Raw genomic sequence first — 23,881 nt, forward strand, 5'->3', positions numbered from 1 at the left:
GAATAAAATAAAGTAAAAAAGTAGCAAAAAGAGAAAAAGGATGATGAAAGTTACAGAAGGCAAAAAGCTTAGTAAAGTGCTGATGAATTTCTTGCTATCAGATAGTTTTCACTTCACCTCCATTGCTGTCACATTTCCTTAAATAGCAGAGAGACTTTTCACTAATGGACAGTGGAGGTTGTTTGGCTGATGAGAACTTGCAGAGGCAACCTGCCATGTGTCTTTATCTTTTACACTGAGGTGAAACAAGCTTGTCTGGTTACAGATAAGTGTCAAAGAAGCAGTCCTATTCAGATGTACCTGTCACTAATTTATCTTTTTATTTATTTATTTATTTATTTAGTGCTCACATATACTGCTCTATGTGCAATAGAGCATCAAATTGCTTTCTGCTGGGAGTAGGTCATATTCTGGGGTAATCGGAACCATGCTACTTGATTCATATAGACAGTTTCTATCAATATCTTGGCAGCTGAATTCTCCATCTAGTCAGAGATTTCACAGTAGATTTTTTTTTTAAATGATAAAATCTGATAATTGTTTAATACAATGTAGATAACAATCATTATGTTTTTGTGTAGCTTCTATAAGACCAATTGAATGGCTGCTGACTGCCAAGTCAAGATTCATAAAGTCTTTCAATTTCTGTTAGTTAAAATTTTTGTTGCAGTTACTATAAATTAAATATATATTGATATTTTAATATATATCAATTTTTTGTTACTAAATTTCTTGTTCTAGCATTAGTGAGCACTAGTGACCTTTGTGAGGGTCAGAGGAGGGGGCTGTTGGGCAACAGAAATAAATCTCAGGCTTATTTTTCATGAGGTTTGCTGAAGCCTGATTGTCCAAAAATCCTGAATTCCTGATCCTGAAAGCAAATTATCTTGCAATTTTAAAACAATGTATTTTTCTAAATGTTTACTAGCATGATTGCGTAAATGACATGTGAACTCAAGCTATTTATATTTTTATTGCAACATAATTTCTTCCATAGTTGTGGGTATTTAAAAGTTTTTTTTTTTCTGTCATTTCACAAATTGTGATATGAAAATAAGTCCAAAGAAAAGGACATGTAAACTATGATATAAAAACTATATTTCCGATACTGTAGAAATTTTTACTCACAGACTTTATACCTGCAAAATACGTTTTTACATCAATTCATGGTTTTTAATTTAGAATTGAATATTCTGTACTAGCATACAGGTACAGGTATATATACAGGTACAACTCCTTATCCACTGAATGGTCCACCCATCAAATCCATATCTCTCCGATATGAAAACCAGGATGTCATGTGGGATCATGTCAAAGGCCTTACAGAAGTCCAGGTAGATGACATTGGTCGGTCTTCCTTTGTCAACTGATGCAGTCACTCCATCATAGAAGGCCACCAGATTGGTCAGGCACGATTTACTCTTGGTGAAGCTGTGCTGCCTGTTTTGAATCACCTCTTTGTCTTGCATGTGCTTAGACATTGCTTCCACGAGGATCTTCTCCATGATCTTGCCAGGCACAGAGGTGAGGCTCACTGGTCTGTAGTTCCCTGGGTTCTCTTTTCTACCCTTTTTAAAAATGGAGTGGTTTCCCTTCTTCCAGTTACCAGGGACTTCACCTGACTGCCAGGACTTTTCAAGTATAATGGAGAGAGGCTTGGCAACTACATCAGCCAGTACCCTCAGGACCCTGGGATGCATGTCATCAGGCCCCATAGATCTGTTCCTGTTAAGTTTCATCAGGTGGTCTTGAACCTGCTCTTCACTTACAGTTGGAGGGACTTTGCTCTCCCAGCCTCCATCTATGGGTTCAAGGACGCCTGACTGTCAGTGAAGACTGAGGCAAAGAAGCTGTTGAGTACCTCAGCCTTCTCCATGTCTGTCGTTAACAGATCTCCCTTCTCATCCATCAGAGGGGGTACACTCTCCTTGTCCTTTCTTTTCTGAACAATGTATCTATAGAATCCCTTCCTTTTATTCTTTGCGTTCCTTGCCAAGCCTAGTTCCATCTGTGCCTTGGCTTTCCTTATCCCATCCCTGCACATCCAGACAGCATCCCTTTACTCTTCACAGGCCATGGGACCCTGCTTCAGCTGCCTGTGCATTTCTTTCTTGTGCCTCAGTTTGACCAGCAGCTCTTTGCTCAGCCATCCCAGTTCTCTGCACTCCCTGCCCAATTTTTTACTTAGGGAGAGATTTCTTGCACTCAAAGGAAAACGTCCTTAAAATGGAAAGGAAAACATCCTTAAAGAGTCTCCAGCTCTGCTCAGCTCCTTTGTCCCTAAGGACGGTGTTCAAGGGAATTTCATCTATTAGGTCTTTAAACAGCTTGAAGTTTACTCTTTGGAAGTTCAGGGTCTTGACTTTGCTCTTTGCCAGGCCCATATTCCTTGAGATCACAAAATCACACAGGGTGTGGTCACTGCAGCCCAGACTGCCTCCAGTCTTAACCTTTTTAATGAGCTCTTCCATGTTGGTGAGCACTAGGTCAAGTAACACTTCTCTGGTTAGTTTGTCTAATACCTGGAACAGGAAGTTATCCACAGTGCACTCTAGGAATCTTCTGGATTGCTTACAGCCTGCTGTGTAGTTTTCCCAGCAGATATCCGGGTGGTTAAAGTCCCCTATCAGGATGAGAGTGTGCAAGCGTGACACTTGCAGTTGAAGCAAGAATGCCTCATCCACAGGCTCCCCTTGATAGGGTGGGCTGTAGTAGACCGTAACCACAAGGTGTCCTTTACTGGTGCAGTCTTTAACTCTCACTCACAAGCTGTCAACCTGTCCGTGGCTGTTTCTCAGAGGCATCTCTTCACAATCAATCCCTTCCCTAATATAGAGGGCATTACCCCCTCCCTTACTTTCCTGTGTATCCCTTCTGAAGAGTTTGTAGCCCTCTATTGCAATATTCCAGTTATGTGATCCATCCCACCACATGTCCATGACAGCAATCAGGTCATATTTGTCTAATTGTGCCATGGTTTCCAATTTCTCTTGCTTGTTTCCCATGCTGCATGTATGGGTGTAGAGGCACTTCAGCTGGACAGTTGGTCATATCCCATTTCCAGAACCCTTTCTTATTGTATTGGGACAGTTCACAAATATTTCCCTATTGTTACTTAGAGTGATAGTGTTCTCAGATATGCTTTCTTCACTCAGAGGTGCATCCCCTTCCCGCACTGCATATAGTTTAAATCCCTCCTGATGAGTCCAGCCCCACTCTTGCCCCACCTGGTCAGCTGTGCCCCATCCGGTGCCAGCATGCCTTGTCCCTCAAAAACACATCCAAAGTCGTAGAACCCAAAACCTTGGGCACTGCACTAGCCTCAAAGACAATCATTCACTCATCCCATTTGTCTTTCTTCCTGGGTCCCGGTCACCAACTGGGAAGACAGAGGAGAACACTACTTGTGCTCCCGATCCCTTCAACATCTTTCCAAGGGACATAAACACCTTTTTGATATTTATTACAGCTTCGTTTGATCCTACTTGAAAACATAGGAAGGAGTGGTAGTCTTTGGGACCCACCATCTTTGGTAGCCTCTTTGTTATATCACAAATACAGGCCCCAGACAGGCAACAAACCTCTCTGGAGAGGTTGTCCGGATGGCAAATGGGAGCCTTGGTGCCTCTCAGAGAGGAGTCTTCAACGACTAACATCCTTTGTGCCTTCTTTGTGGCACTGGTTTTAATGAAGTTGGGAGACTGAGCCAACTTTGTGTGGTTGGCCTTTCTGAGTTCTCTGTGGTTGGTCTTTCTGAGGTCTTTACTAGTTCTCCCAGAGCCTCCTCTCTCCTGTCTTAGAACCTCATATCTATTGTGCAGGCTCATTTCAGGGGCAGGAGGGAGACTCCTCCTCTGGCTCCAATCAGAGACAAGGGTCCACTCTCCCTTGTCCTGTGAGTCAAGTCTTTCAAATGTTCCTCTTTTGGGCTTCAAGCTTGTTTCCCTACCCCTTGCCTGGACTTAAGGCAGGGCTGTTGCTTGGATTATTGATATTTTATTTTTTATATTTTATATTAATACTTATGAAGGCTTTATGAAACATACCTTATTAGATCAATCATGTAGAATTCACAGTATTAAACTGAAAAATCCTTCACACTTATAATCTGTAAATTAGACAATGAACTTCAACCTTATATATATATTTGATAAGCCTCATGGTTTATACACTGACAAATACAGTACATATATTTCGATGCATTCATAGACATCTAACTCTTATTAAACTTAAGTTTTTCAGGAGCACAAAACCAAAACTATGTTTAGTTAAACAATATTGCAGGTCAACCTTGAGTTTCAAATTCTGAACAGGAAATGGCATCACATGAAAGTCAAGTATTTTTCCTCCTTTGTAAAATATTGTTTGAGTTGAAGTTTGTGCATGTGATGCTACAGATGTTAAGCTTACTGCATAGTAAAAATCTGTACACAGTACTTATATTACCTCATACAATATTTTTCCCTTTTAGATGAAAATACCTTTTGCTGACATTTTTATATACATTTTTAATGTGTGGGAAATGCGGTCTGAATATCACAAATGTTCTTCCAGTGCTTGTGTCACTCACTCAACAGATTTTTATATTCATCGTTGTTTTATTTATAGTCATAATTTAAACTGCGTCTGTGCTTGTTTTTAGGAAAGCATTTTTTTTTTGCATGGAAAGCGAAAGATAACTAACCACAAGACAAAGAAAGTAAATCCATTATAACTAATTACTAGTTAAACAAAAATTGGCCTGATTTTCTTGGGTCTTTAGAATATCAGTAGAATCCTAGGGAATTACAGTTTTGAGGCCTAGTTCTAGAAATTCAAGCTTCACTGATTAAGTTCCATTTTCTTCTGGTGGCCTGTATGATAGATAACCTATCACAAAGAAGATGAACTGTCCAGTAATTCCACACCAATATTTCAAATTTGTTTATTGCTTTAAGCCCGGTACGATCATTTTTCTGTGAAGAAAAGAAAGAAATGAAGGTATAAGCCTCGTGCTGAATGAAGGAGAATTGTTCCTCCATAATTCCATGTTTAAAAAACACTTTCATTTCTTTTCATTTATGAAGAGCTCTTGGCTTGCTGATCTCTGGTGACAAAACATAAATATCTCTCTGTAAAGCTTTATTATTCTCTAATACAACTGGCTATCATTTGTAAACACATAAAATGACTTTCTTTGCTTAAATGTGAAACTGAAATGGTCAACCAACTACAACAGTATTTAATATTTAAACGTGAAAAAGTTTGGCAAAATATAATTTTAAATTGTTATATAAATATTTTGATACTATGATAAAAACCTTAAGTAAATGTGTGAGATACACTGAGTCCATTGTCATAATAAAGATAAATGAGAGGCAACTTGAATATCAAAATGAACATTATTTACAGATTCAAAATGAATTTGTCCTCTCCACTGATTAGAAGGAGAGGCAACTAGTAGTCAGAAGCTGTAGCTGTGATGAAACATTGTCTTCCATTCACACTTATGTACACTGAGGTTACTTACTGGGATGCAACAATATTAAGATCTTTGTGTCTTCCTGGAAAAGTCATGTTCCTGACACACTAGGACAAATGCAAACATTTCCTACAAGTTTTTTTTTTTTATTTTTTTTTTTTTTTAGTCTTATGAACTTGTGAAATCAACTTTTCATTGTAAAGATACAACTGAATATTTTAATTTTATTTTAGTAGGACTTGCAAGAATTTGTAGTGTTCTGAGAATCTAGTGAATGCTTACTCACTGATTAAAGCACTAGGACTGCTTTACACACATTTTTCACACATCTTTAAAAATTTACAAATTTTATCAACATTATATAACTACTCACTATTCTCTGACATCATATAGATTTCAGTTACTTGGAAACCAACAAGAATCTGATGTAAGAAGTTTTCTGGAAATGAGAACTTTGTGCTTATCAAAGATACTAAATTAATGATACTAAATTAATCCTCCTTCAAACCTTTCATTAGTCCTTCAGTCTTTTTCCTCTCATTTCTTCTCTCTCTCTTTTTTTTTTTTTTTTTTTAAATTCTGAATTGGTTTTCTTTCAAAGAAATAGACAAAAGAAAAAGAAAAATACCACACCTACCAACAGGTACAGCTGTGAAAACCCGTCATGCCACAATCTGTGACTTGCTTACTTAATTCAGCAGTCTGTCAGAAATGTAACAGTCCCTCAACCCATTCATCTTAATGGATGCATTAACTGAAGCTGGTACACTGCAGTGGCAATATTTATTCAGTTTCTTTAATTTCAATAGGTTATATTATTTTTTGTCTTTTCTGGAACTGTGGTCGTTGTTTGCAACTGTAAGAAAAATCTTATTTATGGAACAGGAGTTACACCACCCTAAATTAATTATATATAGGCTAGGTGCTTTATGAGATTTATTGCTCTGCACCTCACAAGACTGAGACCTTCACATACAAAACTACTGTTCCTGTAATACACAGGACATCATAAATATGAGAAAGGCAGAGACATTTTATGAGTCTCAGTTTTTCATTTAAATGCACAGTGATACTATTATAATGGCTAATTGGTTTGTGCAAGATTATTCCAGCATAAAGTAATAGACATAAAGCTTCTGTGAACTGTGACTTGTGTATTGTCCCATTTGTTGCAAATAAGGGTGCTGACCATAAAATGCTTTTTTTTTTTTTTTTTCCTTGATGAGTGTAACTGTTCTATTCTGTAAGATTTAATTACAAATTGACTAGCTTGAATTTATACAAGGCTTTGGAGACCAGGTTTTTGGCATGGCAGCTTAAAATAATTTTCTCTCTTCCCTTTGATCTGAAAATCAGGATTTGTATAGAAAAAAGAAAAAGGAAAAGAAAAAGAAAAAGGCAAGCATATTATTTTGTGCAAACTATATGTCAGTTTAAGAATTCTCTGAAGAATTCTGCTTGTGCCTAGTATTTGTGTATTGTCTTGTCAGGTGTGCATAAATCATGACTTCAGTAGGTAAAAGCTGGATTTTGCAGGCCACTGTTGAACACTTTATTCTCTATATCTGCCTGATTAAGGATTACTATATTCAGCATCTAAGAACATATTGATCTTTTTTTTTTTTTTTTTTTCATGATCTTCCTGAAACTTGGCAGAAAATCTGAGAGTTTGGGCCTAAGGTGAAAACTGCAGAAAATGCCTGTGCCTGAATTTATTAACTACTGTAAATACTCTTAAAGCAAACAACTCAGTGCAATGCAGCCTATTGATATGTTGGAGACCGATAATAAAAATGAGGCACAAAAGTTAGACTTTCTGACTCTTAACAGGAAGCATACATATAGAAAAAAATATACAAGCCTAATAGGCTACTGTGAATACCAGTATTATATTAAATATTTTATGTATATCTTAATTCATTACTATTTTTGCGTGATTATGTCTGTGAAGTTGTCTTCAAAATATATGATTTTGTGACTGCAATATTGTTAACTGTTAACATTTCTTCCAATTAATTTGAAGTTTACATTGTAAAATTATTCTGAATTATTGTACATATAGCTATTCTATAACATGTTGATAAATCACCGTATCAAGTAATTGATCTTTAATTATATGATGCCAACAATAACTGTATTCTATTGCTTCTGAATGAAGAATGAACCTCAGCACAGAAAGCTTCCTTTAGAAAGCTGTTATTAGTAATTTTTTATTTTTTTTAATCCATCTCTTGTTTAAGGTAACAGTCACATACTTAGAGTCCAGATAAAGTGAATTAAAGCTGCAGTACAGTGTTTTAAACAAAACTGAAGTTTGAAGTCTCTGAAGGAGATCAATGTTAAATAGGAACAGAGATTTTCTACTGTCAGATATTACTATTGAAGGAAATTTTCGTATTCTTTTTAGAAAATAAGATGGAAAAAAAAAAGATATTTTGAATGTGCACATGATTTGTTAAACCGTATCCTTTGATAAAATTAATCTTTACAGACCTGATGCTGGCTCCAGAAGTCACACAAAAATAGTTTGAAACAGTAGGGCTGTTTATTAATACCATAATTACTTAAAAAGTCCATCTACAGCTGAGAGTGTGCAAGTTAATTTCTCATCAAAGAAACTAAAATATTATGATGTTTGGAGAGAATATATGTGAATTTGTTGGTCTTCTGTTTTAACCCCCACTCTCCATGTCTTAGGACTGGAAATGGGACAAAATCATAAATATTTGAAAAGTCTGGTTCTAGTATGCAATCTTTAAGCTTACTACATTTCTACATAAAATGTTTTAAAAGATGACTTTTTTTTTTTTACTAGTTTACAATCACTAGAAAGTGTTTCTTATTTTTTATTATTCTTATTTTTCTTAGTGAGCAGAAAAAATGAATCATTCTATTGTGAAAACTCTGTGATATAACATCTATTTTAGTTTTTGTTTGTTTGTTTGTTTGTTTTTCCTAGAGTTTCAGCAGTTTGTGTGAATTTAATATGACAGAGTAAGCTAAACAGATAACCAAATTGTTTTGGGCAATATCAGTCACATGACATTTTATTAAGATTAACAACAGTTAATCTTATGTAGTGTATATTTCTTTTGGGGTGATCATTTTCATAATATGTGTCCTCTTTTCTGTAAATAAAAATGACACTGTGAGGCTGTTTTTTTGTAATGCCATTTCTGATTTAAAATTGTTTTGTGCTTCTGCAACCAAATCTGCAAGATGTTCCTTTATAAACTCATATTACAGAATGCAGGTTCATAAATAGCACACCTTGGTTTCTTTGCCATGATTTTTTTAGAAGTCTCAACAGAAGCAATAGTGGTGGAACAGTGTTTTTTGCTTGTTTGTTTTTCTCATTTTCTGATAAAGTGCTCTCTGCAGGAGACCAAATACCATCAACTCCCTCATAAATCACTAAACATTTAAAAAAAGCTTTTTTACATCCTTGAAGCAGGGCCTCAACATATGTAGCTGTTGTTTGGGAGGACAGACGTTTTCAAAACTAGAGCCCACTCCTTCCCCCTCCTTCCTTTTTCCACCTTTTATTAATGAGTGTGACATCACATGGTATGGAATATCCCTTTGATCATCTGCTCTGGTGATGTTCCTTCCCCACCTCTTGCCCACCCATAGCCTGCTTGTCTGGTTAGAGGGAGTCCTGATTCTGTGCCAGCACTGCTCAGCAGCAGACACAATACTGGTGTGATACCAGTACTGTTCCAGCTACAGGTGCTGAGCACAGCATTATATGGACTGCTGCAAGGAAAGTTAACTCCATCCCAGCCAGACCCAATACAAGTGTCAAGGATTCTACTGGAAAGTTGTGTGTTTTAAAATGCAGGAAAAATTGTATATTAATTTCAACTATTTATATTGTTTTCCCTATAGTAGTTATTAGCATGTTTCTGATGAACATGCAGGGAGGGATTTCCAAGAGAAGAGTGATTTAAATCAAGAAGGTAGTATTGTACATCAGGGTAATGCTTTTAAGAAAAATTCCTGCTAAGCATAAAATAGAGTATCCTGTAATAAGTAGTTCATAAATTTGTTCCTTAGTATTTTAAGATGGACTAGTCCAATGCTTGAAATAAACACTGGGGGATAATTCTGCATTGATGGAATAAATACCATAGCAATTCTTTAGGTTTGCTTGCTCCTTCTCTATTTTCCTATAGGTGACCTATGTTAATACTAGTCTATCTATGCAATCACAGAAAACTGTGAAGCTCTAGTTTGTCATTTTTGTGCATCTCTGAGGGAGAAAAATATGCCAGTTATAGAAATCTAAATTTCTCTCAACTCATCTGTGCTCAGCTTTGTGATGTCTGAAGTTCAGTGATGGTCTTAAAACGCATACAATAATATAGTATTTACCATGGCACTGTACACATCTGTTTAAATTGCAGATAACAAGATAAATTAGTTTTTGTACTCAGTTTGTAACTTTAGCTCAAAGTGAAGTGTTTTACTTGTCATTTATGTGGGTTTTGTCTTTCATTCCCTAAAACAGACTACAACACCATGACTGTTTAGGATCATCAGACAATTAACAATAATTGTAACAAGTTAAAAGTCCTTTGCACATGCCTGCAAAATGGAGCAATCTCAATTGCATGGTTTTCAGTTGATTAATTTTATTTATATACAGGTCCACATCAAAAATTAAGCAGTCAAATGCTTTCTTTGGACAGGATCAGACTGTGAAATGTTCATAAATGCAACAGTAATGGTCCAGATAAAAGGCTTGTCTAGTTCAACATCTTGTGTTAGACAGTTGCCAATTGCAGATGCAAGAATGAATTAATACTTTGTCAGCATAACTTCACAGCTTCTGGCATCTTAGTACCTTCTTAACTGGAGTTTCTCTCTTCATCCTTGTGTTTGATATCACATAATAACTGCAAGAGCAAGTTATTTTGGCACAGCATGTGGCAATGAGTTTTGCAATTCATATACACATTGAGTATAAAAAACAAACAAACAAACAAAAAACACAACTTTAACTTTGGTTAATTCAATAATTCTCCTTGAATATTTCTTTTGATTATTCTTGGGTTTTGTATTATATGAAATAGTGAATTTTTTTTTTTTACCTTCTCTGCATTATTAATGTCTCTATATTGCAATATACTGTCCTCCAATCATTTCATTTTCCAGATGAAGAATCCCAGTTGATTTAATCTCCCCTTATATAAAAGTCTTTTCATACTTATTTTTTATGAGTATTTTTTCCTTTCAGCTTTAAATATATGTATTAATTATATAATTATAAAATACCACAATCTGGTAGCTTTTGCTTTAGAAAAATCCATTTATTTCAATAAGGCAACTATGCAACTTACTACGAGAGCACATAAATGAATTGGGCTAGAATGCACTTCCAAAAATATTTTTTATTGACACTTTAACTACATTATTAATTTATCTATATTAATATGTCGTTGACCTATGCTTATCAAAACACATAAATACATCACTATTTATGCAGATATTTAAGGAATTTATTAAAATTATTTTCAGATAAATTTTATCTGTCTTGGGTGGTAGAAGAGTGAGCTAATGAATATGCTGTTGACTTCAAATTTCATAGTCATTCAAAATGTAATGAATGCTGAAGTACTGTAATCTCAAAATATATTTTCAGTGCTGATATTTGCAAGTGACTGGAAATCAATTTCAAATAGAAATGAATCCATTTCATGTAGTTATTATTAAACATAAAAATTTTTATAAAGTTATTTATTTTATTATTACCAGAATGAAAGATTTTACTTTCCACCTACCTGATAGAAGGAATTTACAGTCAGTAAACATACTCTTACTTAAAATGAATAATTATGAATTAGACTTAGCAGACTTTTACAATTGTTATATAAGAGTTGTAAATACTTTTTTTTTTTTTTTGGTGAATAATAAATATTTTTCCTAAACTATTAAAACAAATTAAAACTACATTTCGGTTTTGTACTAGAAAATAACCTCAGTTTTTGTATCACGTTTATGCATCAGTTCAGTGACTCATAGGTCACTAGTGTAAATTGCATTTATTTATGTACTGTTTATAGAGGTGATGAAAGAGATGATACATGAAAAAGATCCTATAATGGGGCAGAAATCCTTAAAGAAAACTTAAAATAAGAAATTAAAATCATGTATTCATTTGCTAGTACAAGCCCTGTATAAAAAGTAAACAAATATTGAAAATCATTAGTATGCAGATACTACACCATGCTTATTACTGAACTAGTCAAATATATAGTTTGATCTATCTATCATCATCACTGATAACACACTGTCTTCTTCAGGGAGCCATATACAGAACAGGTGCTGCAAATTTCTATCTAGATTACTAAAATTAGCAACAGTGTTTCTGACATAGAACATACTGCTTGACAATGCAAAATGTTACAGGGACTAATCCCAACAATATAGGCAGCATGCATTACATTAATATATGTAGATGATGTGAACTATTACTATGTTTTAATCCATATATTGATTGTTTTTGTAATGAAGATTTTTTTTTCTTTTTTTATAACATGGTAAAGAAACACTCTATTTTGATACATAAATGACTTTTTTTTTTTTTTCTTTCCATCCTGCTCAGCATGACAATTGCTTGTACAGCCAGGTAAATAAATAAATAAATAAGCAAATATGCTGGAGAGGAATCACAGTGATAGTGAGTTGTTAGAATTCTGCTCCATTTTAATACATAGAATAACTGGTCTTACATTGTCACATGAGATAGGTGACATATCTGTATCTGGTCAATAAAAATCAGTAATCAGTCGTCCCGCTGCTATGATTATGGATATGTGCATGAATTAATGTGCATCTGCTTCCTGGGCTGCTGCAAGGCTGGACATATAAAATTGATTGTGTGCAGCCACTATCTGTGGTCAAAGCAATTATACCTCACCATTGAGCACAACGTGCCTGAGGTCTTTCTGACTGTGGTCTGAGTGAATAAGTGAACAGACTAACTGGTAACACGAGTCCATGGTTTGGTATCAGAGCCATTTGTATTTAATTATAAGTACCTTCCCTGGACAGCTGCTCCTCCCTATTTACTCTCAGCTTGTTTCCTCCATTTTCCTCTCTCCCTCCACAAAGAATTAACAATTTTTGTGTTGCATGCCCTAATCCCTCTAACCTACACAGCAGGTTGCTAAAGAATTTAGAAAACAAATATTGTAGGTGATTGGTGCCAATTCCAAAACTTATTTTCTGGGCCCTTTGGTTAGCATGAGATTTGCAGAAATTTAGCATGAGACAAAGCTAAAATGAGATAGAAATGAAAAGGGGCATTTGATTCTGGTGTTACTAAAGTAATGGATGTGCAAGTGGTTTCAGTGGGTCTTCAAGCATTATGCTAAAATCTTCTGTCTGAAATAAGAGTGGATACTATAAATAATGAAGAAATAACCTCACCCTCTCAATCCCTATCTATCCGTCTCTCAGTGTACTTATATTACAATTCTCTGTTCTACTTAAAGCCCTAGAAACCATCCAGTTCAATCAAATACTCACTCTTGGCAATGCACCTATAAGCAAAGACACCTTAGTCTGAAAAACTGCCAAAGCTCTGCCTCATTCACATCTTTGCTGACACTACCATCCACTTAATCTTTTTCTCTACTTCCTTGCAGCACCACATACATATTGAAGAGCAATTCAAAGGAAAATCAGAGAGCAGAGGTCTCTCTGTGCAGATGAGCAATTACCTAAATACACACTTTGTAATCTGTTGGAAAAGGAAAAATGGGAAAAAAAATGGAACAATTTGAGCTATGATTTTCAACCTAACTCAGAGATAGTTCTACCAGTGAAAAGGAGACCCAAACCAATACAGATAGATGTTGGTCTGTATAGCCCCACAATCAGGGCTATTACAGTACGTTGTGTATTTAAACAGACCATCAAATGAAAGGCATAAAAATAAAAATCTTCACATGACTTAATATTCCCACCAACTACTTTTCTAAGCTTTTGTCTTTGATTGCTGAAGAGAGCTGGTGAGTCAAGCAATGACAATTTCTTAAGGAAAGTCCCAATTCCTATTTGCTTGAGAGTAATGGTTTACTAGAGAGCAGTCCTTTTCTTTATTGAACTGCATATACTGTAGTATGATGACCCTTGATGGATCTTGGTTCAACTCAGAGGTCACAGCTGAATTTCAGTGGGTGGAAGACAAGATGATTTTGCAAGTATTTCTAAATATGTATTTTTTCCTTAAAAATATTCACTCAAACCACCTGGTGCTTCATTTAACACATCTAAAAATTATTCATACACACACAAAAAAATGTGTTCTGTATGCTTCAGTTAGAAATGGCTAGGCTGACAACTATATTGTGTGATTATTGGCTTGGATACCTCCACTAGAAAAAGGATATAGGAAACAGGATGACAGATAAACAACATTAGCACAAATATTTTGAATAAGTACTATCTAGTTCTGCAAAATGCTTATGCTTTTGATGTACTGTGATCTGCATGATGAGCATAACCACCACAATTAGTATTCTTCAATAGAAAACCCAGGGTCTAATTTATAAATGAGAAAATAAACTTTCCCCTGTGCTTGCTGCAAAATCTTTATTGCATTAAAATGTATAGCATGCATGAAACTTGTAGCTGGCAGTACTGTATAGTGAATCCTATCCAAGAAAAAATGCAATTAAATTCAACATTAATTTTAATTCATGGTTGTATTTATACTTAAATATTTTTGCTTTTATAGCTACATCTAGTTCAACAAGAAATGGTATAGTTACAACCCCCTGCAAGAAGTTCCTTCACTTGTGTTGTCCATATGAGGGAAGAAAAGGCTCTGTGTGTAAAAATCATCATCAGTTCACATCTAAAGTTACGCTTAGCAGCGCTTTCTGTGTCACACACTGTAGTATTTTTTTCTGATTAACTACGCATAACTTTTCTCAAACAGGGGTAACTCTTATCTTTTGCGAATCCATAGACTTTTAATCTGGTAGAGAAGTATAGTTATGTTTGAATAATGCACAAATTAATGGCTCTTTAAATAATAACACTAGCCTTTATCTCCTATCCTATTTACAAAAATATTCACCATAGGAAAAACATAGCATAAAGAAAAAAAGTAAAGAAATATTTTATACTGAGGTGTTAGATAGTACCAATAAAAACAGAGTGCTGAACATTAAAACTTCCTACTCATTAAATTTTACCTTAAATTCAGGGCGTACCAACTCTGATTTCACTGGAGAACATGGTCACTATAAGCAAATTATAGGAGTAGAAAAAGTACTAAATCCATCTCTTATTATAATTTCATGGTTCCTTTTGAGGTCTCCCAACTACTTTCTGTACAACCACTAGTGCATAAATGTAAAGATACATATGTGTGCACGTATATATGAATAAACTCAGTTCATGGTTCAGGACTATGACTATACCATAAGAATGCTAAAATTCATTGTGTAAAACACCTTGTTTCCCTCTGTCGTTCCCTCTCACAACATTTGTAAACCATGTTATAATTATAAAAATATGGGAGAGTAAGGTTTATCTTTTTCTCTCAGGTTAAGTTCCTTGGCAGATGAGAAGACACTGAGGATCCAGAGTTTGTCTCCATTAGTTAAATTAAGGATATCGATCATGACCTGAAGCTAAATCATTTAACTTTTCTCTGGTGATAACTTCCAAGTATGATTAATGTTCTTTGGACCTAGCTCACAAGAGACGAATCACTTTTCTTTTAGGCAACTCTACCTTTTAAGTGAGTTGTTAGATATAATCTATGGAGACTATATAGAAAGACACACTAGTTAATGACTTAGTAGAATAGAAAACTTCATTGCAAAAGCACTTTTTAAAAGAAATACTGACAAATTCTGTGGATACACAGTAGTTGAAATATTTTAAAATATGAAATATTTCATAATATCCTAGCAAACCAACAGGTTTAAAAAGTAATCTTACATTTTGCTTCTCTTTCCATGTTCTTTTAAAATCGCCTTATTATCTCTGTCTGTGCATAATCTTCGTGTCATAGCTCACTTTATACTGTGCCAGCAGATCCATATGTTCATTTAGATGACTTCCTTCCTGATAAGTAGTATTGAACATTCAGTTTGGTGGTTGTGAAGCTAAATTGACAGAGAACGTTCACAAATTCTTTACAGATTTGACTGAAGAGCCAATTGCTTATATCCTCTCACAAGGATGTAAGCTAACCCTCTAGTAATGATGGCCTTATTACCTGATCTGTCAGTAATGTTATTGCTCCAATCTTGGAAGAATAAATTATTTATCAGAAATCCCTAACTTTTATAAAGTTATTTTTCCACACTTGCATTGATTCATATCCCATGAGATCCTCCTACTTTAGCACATAACAAGTTATATAACATATTATCTGTGAGAAAACTTTGCTGTTGTTTTTGTTGCTCTTTTGTGTGTCATTAGTTTTATGTTACCATCTTGTCTTGCCTTTCCATACACACTGAATCAAAATGATCAATGGCGTGATCTTTCTTTATCTCCCTAAACTCTGAAACTCTACTGAGAATAACCTCTCCATATGCAAAGTACCAATTTCTGTTCTCCAAGTCCTTCTATAAATTACTGATATACAAGTTTATATAATTCTGAATTAAAACTGCATATGTGCAGAACTTGCAACAAATGCACAAAAATAAGAATAGTGATGTGTTTTAATGGTGGTTGTTTTGTTGTTCAGTTGTTTTGTTTTTCTTGTGTGTTTTTTTTGTTTTTGTTTTTGTTTTTTTAGCTTTTTGGATCAAACTGTTGAAAAGAACCATAGTAGGATACTAGATTAGATGACCATTCAAAGGTTTCTCTATACATTTTTTCTTTGATTGCATACTCCACTCTTTGAAACCTCAAAATGATCAGTTACTCTCCTACATAACGTAATGTTTGATAAATGACTAAAAAGGGCAGATGTGCCAACCCTTGCTGTATCAATAATTGCAAGTACTGAAAGTATGCCATTTTCAGTAATGGATTAAACTCTGACAAGAACTTTCATCTTTCCTAGGACTATATTAAAACACTTCAAACTCCTAGTCTTCAGTTTAGCCACCCTCATACTAAATAACATGTCCTGGCACTGTTTACCTGAACTTAACCCAAAATCATGTGGGTTTCAAAGGGCCAATAACATCTGTTCAGTTTCCTATAGCCAAGTCTATCTACCTGCAATCAAGATCAAATTCTGGTTATGTCAGTATCAGTCCTGAGGCTTTCAATTTATGATATCTGTTTACTAATGAATATATAACATAAATGTTCTCATCACAGAGATCAGGATGATTAGCTGTTGGTAAACTACACCTGTGCCAATTTCTGATTCTAAGATCGTACACTCTTATTCTCAAACTCCTCTATCCAGTTCATTGCAAGTAAAATAAGTAGGGAAGAATGCGGATGATGGTCCTTTTACTGCTACTAACTGAGCCACCACCTAACATGCTTTAATAAGTAGCTCCAAATTCATTGCCTCTGACTGTACTTTAACTTCAATGTCAAATATTTATTATTGTTATTGTTGTTGTTGTTGTTGTTGTTGTTGTTGTTGTTATTATTATTATTATTATTACTAAAGTCATTAAAAATCCAGAAAACCTTCTGTCATTCTGGGATGGAGTACATTAGTCTTTACTATTTGCCTCCTACAAGAACTTAGTTTGTCATTTGTTGGTACTGAATGCTGCAATGCTACAAAATGCTTGACTTCTTCCCATCCAATTCTATTGCATTATATGCTATAGACGCATTGAAAAATCTACTATGGACCTGATTTAGCACATTCCTTCCTTCAGGATGCTTTTCTCCATCTCAGATACACTGGTGAGATTTTACACTTTATGTTATATGAAGTATTAAATGTACAGTCTTACTAGATTAACAATCATTTCTTCTTGTGAGCACCATATAAAAACTAAACATGATACCACACATGGTAAAACTGAGAATTATTTTTGCATCTTTACTGACTGCTATTCTCTTTTCCCTTAGTGTGCACTGTTAGTTTTTAGATGGACTTCTGTGACTAGCAAAATTGTCCTGGTTTCAGTTAGGACAGAGTTAATTTTCCTCCTAGTAGCTGGTAGGGTGCTATGTTTTGGATTAGGATGAGAAGAGAGCTGATAACATGCTGATGTTTTAATTGTTGCAGAGCAGTGTTTACACCAAGCCAAGGACTTTTCAGCTTCTTGCTCTGTCCTGCCAGCGGGCAGGCTGGGGGTGCAGCAGGAGCTGGGAGGGGACAGACCCAGGACAGCTGACCCAAACTGGCCAAAGGGCTATTCCATACCATCTGATGTCATGCTAAACAATATATAGGGGTGGCTAGCCGGGGTGGGGGGGGCTGGCTGCTCGGGGACAGGCTGGGCATCGGTCAGCAGGTGGTGAGCAATTGCATTGCGCATCACTTGTTTCATACACATTATTAGTAGTAGTACTATTGTTATTATTGTTATTATTGCTATTATTGTTATTATTATTTTCCTGTCTTATAAACTGTATTTATCGCAACTCACAGGCTTCACTTTCCTGTTTCTCTCCCCCATCCCAGAGAGGGCGGGGGGAGGGTGAGCGAACAGCTGTGTGGTGTTTGGCTGCCGGCTGGGTTAAACCAGAACAGTCCTTTTTGGCGCCCAATGTGGGGCTCGAAGGGCTGAGATAACAACAGATCTGACCAGAGTGTGTTAAACTAAAATTGGTATTAGACCTGCTTAATAGTTGCTAGTCACAATGTTGATTGCTTTAATCTCAAGTCTGCTGTGCCTGTTTTCCAAATTGAGTTTTATAGCACGTTACTTTCTGTATGTGCTCCCTGTCGTGCTGTTTATCCTTTCCAGGCCCTGGTTTAAGATCATTATGGTACTATGCGGTGTAACAATGGCTTATGATATGACGAAATATTTGGTCATGACTCTAACCTGGTATTTGTACTCAGCACTGTCGTCGACTCTATACTTTGGAAACCATATCTTGGAAACTGTTAACAATTACACCTATTGCCTTTTTTTTATCAAGGAGCCAATCTGTGGAGGGGACAGGGGAAGATATTTTTTCCTACTTGTTCACTCTCCCTTTCTCCTTCACCACCCTCTTATCCTCCGAGCTAGTTACGATAGTTCTCCAAGATGCTGAATATCCTTGGGATACTCAGACCAGCATGTTCTTGTTGTTATGTCTCCTGAATACGTCTCAGGTTTTGTTTAAGGTTAAACAACTACTTAGGAATCTCATCCAGAGATCTGTCCTGAGGCAGAATACTTGTGAGTGGGAGGGAGTGTGGGAGGATATGGGCAGGTTTCTAGAGCAGTGGGCACCTCCATTGTTTTGGACATTCACCCCTGAACAACTGCAAAATCTTAAAAAACTGATAGAATGCTTGAAAAAAGGGTGTCATGACTCTGGCAGTTCCAAAGTGACACAGATCACTGTAGTGTGCTGGGGCCTGGCCTATGCCTATCGAGCTGCAATTGATGCTACTATCAACCTAGTGACAGACCCTGCAGCCACTCCAAGTCCTGTGACAGGCCCAATGGCCACTCCAACCCCTACAATGGACCCTGCAGCCTCTCCAGCCCCTGAAGCTGCTCCATCTCCTGCAGCTGCTCCAACTTCTGTAGCCGCTCCAGCTCCCGCAGCTGCTCCAGCTCCTGCAGCCGCTCCAGTTCCAGCTCCTGCAGCCGCTCCAGCTCCTGCAGCTGCTCCAGCTCCTGTGGCTGAGTCAGAGAAACAAGCTATAGCAGTGCAAGTTGCCCCTGCAGAGGGTATTCCAACCCCTGTGGCAGACCCTGTGGCTGGGTCAGAGAAATGAGCTATAGCAGAGCAAGTTGCCCCTGTAGACAAGGTGACAAAATGGTATAGAGATTCAGGTCGTTTAGAACACAGAGAGTCTTCTGCTAGGTCTAGGTATAGAGAAGATGAGGCTGGGCCATCAGAGATCAAGGAGGATGAAGATGAGGATGTCGAAAAATCAACAGTAATTACCTGAAACCTATACCAGCATGAGCTACAAGATGTGCGAAAAGATTTTGGTCGCTGCATAGGTGAGCAGCTTGTCACCTGGCTGCTCCAGTGCTGGGACACCGGAGCGAATTGTGTGGAATTAGAGGGAAGGGAAGCCAGGTGGCTGGGATCCCTTGCTAGAGACGCAGGCATTGACAAAGCAATTGGAGATGGAGCACGATCTCGCAGCCTCTGGAGGTGTCTCCTGTCAGCTGTGCAGGAAAGGTATCCCTTCAAGGAAGAACTTGTATGTGTACCAGGCAAGTGGACCACCATGGAGAAGGGAATTCAATACCTGAGGGAATTAGCCATACGGGAGGTGACTTATAAGGACCTAGAAAACGGACGAATATCCACAGATCCTGATGAAGTCAAGTGTACACAACCCATGTGGTGGAAGTTTGTATGGAGTGCACCGTCATCATATGCCAGCTCATTGGCAATAATGGCCTGGAAAGAGGATGAGGAACCCACAGTGGATGAAGTGGCTAAACAACTCCGGCAGTACAAAGAAAGTCTCTCCTCTTCCCTACAGGCCTGCGTCTCGGCTGTGGAGAAACTTTCTGAAAAGGTCCACCAACTTGAAGAGAGATTATTTTTCTCCCCACCTGAACGAACTAATGTCCACCAACTAAAAGAGAATACTTTGGAGAAACTTTCTGAAGAGGTCCATCAACTTAAAGAGAGTGCTGCAGTGCCAGACGTACTAGAACTCCAGTACAAACTGGAATCAAAGGCAGCCAAGTGGTACACCACAACTGATATCACTAATGCATTTTTCTCCATCCCTCTAGCAGCAGAGTGCAGGCCACAGTTTGCTTTCACTTGGAGGGGAGTCCAATATACTTGGAATTGGCTGCCCCAGGGGTGGAAACACAGCCCTACCATTTGTCATGGACTGATCCAGTCTGCGCTGGAGCAGGGGGAAGCTCCTGAACACCTGCAGTACATCGATGACATCATTGTGTGGGGTGACACAGCAGAGGAAGTTTTCGAGAAAGGGAAGAAAATAGTCCAAATCCTTCTGAAGGCCGGTTTTGCCATAAAACAAAATAAAGTTAAAGGACCTGCACGAGAGATCCAGTTTTTAGGAATAAAATGGCAAGATGGATGTCATCAAATCCCAATGGGTGTGATCAACAAAATAACAGCTATGTTTCCACCAACTAGCAAAAAAGAAACACAAACTTTCCTAGGTGTCGTGGGGTTTTGGAGAATGCATATTCCAAATTACAGTCTGATTGTAAACCCGCTCTACCAAGTAACCCGTAAGAAGAATGCTTTTGAATGGGGCCCTGAGCAATGACAAGCCTTTGAACAAATTAAGCAGGAAATAGTTCATGCAGTGGACTTTGCAGTGGACTGACCTTGGGCCAGTCCGAACAGGACCAGATGTAAAGAATGTGCTCTACACCGCAGCTAGGGAGAATGGCCCCACCTGGAGCCTCTGGCAGAAAGAACCTGGGGAAACTCGAGGTCAACCCCTGGGGTTTTGGAGTCGGGGATACAGAGGATCTGAGGCCTGCTACACTCCAACCAAAAAGGATATATTGGCAGCATATGAAGGAGTTCGATCTGCTTCGGAAGTGGTCGGTACTGAAGCGCAGCTCCTCCTGGCACCCCAACTGCCGGTACTAGGCTGGATGTTCAAAGGAAGGGTCCCCTCTACACATCATGCAACTGATGCTACAGGGAGCAAGTGGGTTGCACTGATTACTCAGCAGGCTCAAATAGGAAACCCCAGTCGCCCAGGAATCTTGGAAGTTATTATGGACTGGCCAAAAGGCAAATACTTTGGAATATCATCAGAGGAGGAGGTAGTCCGTGCTGAAGAAGCCCCACTGCACAACAAGCTACCAGAAAATGAGAAGAAATATGCCCTGTTCACTGATGGGTCCTGTCGTATTGTGGGAAAGCATTGGAGATGGAAAGATGCTGTATGGAGTCCTACACAACGAGTTGGAGAAGCTGCTGAGGGAAAAGATGAATCAAGTCAGTTTGCAGAAGTGAAAGCCGTTCAGCTGGCTTTAGATATTGCTGAACGAGAAAAGTGGCCAGTTCTCTATCTCTATACTGATTCATGGATGGTAGCAAATGCCCTGTGGGGGTGGTTACAGCAATGGAAGCAGAACAACTGGCAGCACAGGGGCAAGCCCATCTGGGCTGCTGCATTGTGGCAAGATATTGCTGCCTGGGTAGAGAACCTGGTTGTAAAGGTACGCCACGTAGATGTCCATGTGCCCAAGAATTGGGCTACTGAAGAACATCAAAACAAACAGCAGGTGGATCAGGCTGCTAAGATTGAAGTGGCTCAGGTGGACCTGGACTGGCAACATAAAGGTGAATTATTTATAGCCTGATGGGCCCATGACACCTCAGGCCATCAAGGTAGAGATGCAACATACAGATGGGCTCGTGATCAAGGGGTGGACCTGACCATGGACACTACAGCACAGGTTATTCATGATTGCGAAACATGTGCTGCAATCAAGCAAGCCAAATGGTCAAAGCCTCTTTTGTATGGAGGACGATGGCTGAAATATAAATATGGAGAGGCCTGGCAGATTGATTACATCAGACTCCCTCAAACCCGCAACAGCAAGCACCACGTACTTACAATGGTGGAAGCAACCACCAGATGCTGGAAACATATCCTGTGCCCCATGCCACCGCCCGGAACACTATCCTGGGCCTTGAAAAACAAGTCCTATGGTGACATGGCACCCCAGAAAGAATTGAGTCAGACAATGGCACTCATTTCCAAAACAACCTTATAGACACTTGGGCCAAAGAACATAGTATTGAGTGGGTGTATCACATCCCCTATCATGCACCAGCCTCCGGGAAAGCTGAACGATACAATGGACTGTTAAAGACTACACTGAAAGCAATGGGTGCTGGGACATTCAAAAATTGGGATACACATTTGGCAAAGGCCACCTGGTTAGTCAATACTAGGGGATCTGCCAACTGAGCTGGACCTGTCCCATCAAACCTGTCACATGCTGCAGAAGGGGATAAAGTTCCTATAGCGCACGTAAGAAACATGCTGGGTAAAATAGTCTGGGCTACTCCTGCCTCAGGAAAAGGCAAACCCATTCATGGGATTGCTTTTGCTCAGGGACCTGGATGCACTTGGTGGGTAATGCAAAAGAACGGGGAGGTCTGGTGTGTTCCTCAAGGGGATTTAATACTGGGTGAGAATAGCCCATCTCTCCCCCATCCCAGAGAGAGAGGGGTGAGGGTGAGCGAATGGCTGTGTGGTGTTTGGCTGCCGGCCGGGTTAAACCACAACAAAAATAAGCAAGAAATTAAATACTTTGTAGTTAAGTACATTCCTTTATTCTTAGTTCATTTATTCTTTTTAAAAACAATTATACATGCTTTGCAAGCGCAATGTTTTTAAATGCAATCTGCAAGCAATGAAGCCTAATATTTTCAGATTTCTGCCTGGACTTATAGAAAACATTAAAAAATCTGAACTGTTGCTTTACATAACATTATTATTTAATCTGAATTTGGTTGGACTATGAAAATATATGGACAATCTAACATCTAGTTTTCTGTGTTATATCACTGTGCACATAGCCAAGTTAGTTTGGGTAGTGGATCTTTAGAGACGTATAATAAGCATTGCTCTTCAAAGCTGCTCAGTGAAGTGATGCTTAACTACTATGACTTTTGAACATAATATTTAGCAAGTAAATACTGAAACATTTATTTGAGGTATATACCAAGAGTCATCAAGAAATAATTGGAAATTGTTTTTTTTTTTTTTCCCCCCAATACAAAACTGTCTTCTGAATTTCCATAAGAATAAATTTTATTTTATTTTTCCTTGTTTGATAGCATTTATTGGTAAAGACATTTTTCTATCCTGAGATTTTTGGAAGAGTTAAGCCAGCTGTTTGGGTAGAAACACAATCTCCTCTGCAAGATGAGGTAAAGTGGTTACAAATTTTAAGGGTGGAATAAGGTTGTACCTATATAGTCCAAGAAGACAGTAAGTTACAAGGAATGTAAGCTGTAGGAAATCTACATTTTGCAAGATATAGCAGATATAGATCATCAAGCATTCTCTTAAAACCTACTTTTATTTGGAAAAATATTTATAATGGTGTCCACACCACAGCCCAGTTCTGTGAACTTCAAAAAGGAAGTAAAATACAGTTGCTAAGCTATTCAGTAATTCAGTAATACAACCTTTTTATTGACAAAAGAGTACAGTCTCTGCCATGGACAGATTTGCTCACAGGTTTTGAGTATTCCACATGAATGTGCCCTCCAATTGGAAAAAAACAAAAACAGAAGCAAACAAACAAACAAACAAACACCTGAAAAAACGTGCAGGCTAATAGACATGGCACTTAATAGTGATGATAGAGGTCA

At 37.6% G+C, this 23,881-nt stretch overlaps 1 protein-coding gene across 9 annotated transcripts in view; it reads left to right on the forward strand.

The window, feature by feature from the left end:
- MGAT4C (MGAT4 family member C) overlaps positions 1-23,881 on the forward strand; it is a 412,384-nt gene that overhangs the window by 190,195 nt on the left and 198,308 nt on the right. The window lies entirely within an intron of this gene.

Source organism: Anser brachyrhynchus (assembly GCF_964034855.1).
Source record: "Anser brachyrhynchus genome assembly, chromosome: 1".
Classification (NCBI taxonomy): Eukaryota; Metazoa; Chordata; class Aves; order Anseriformes; family Anatidae; genus Anser; species Anser brachyrhynchus.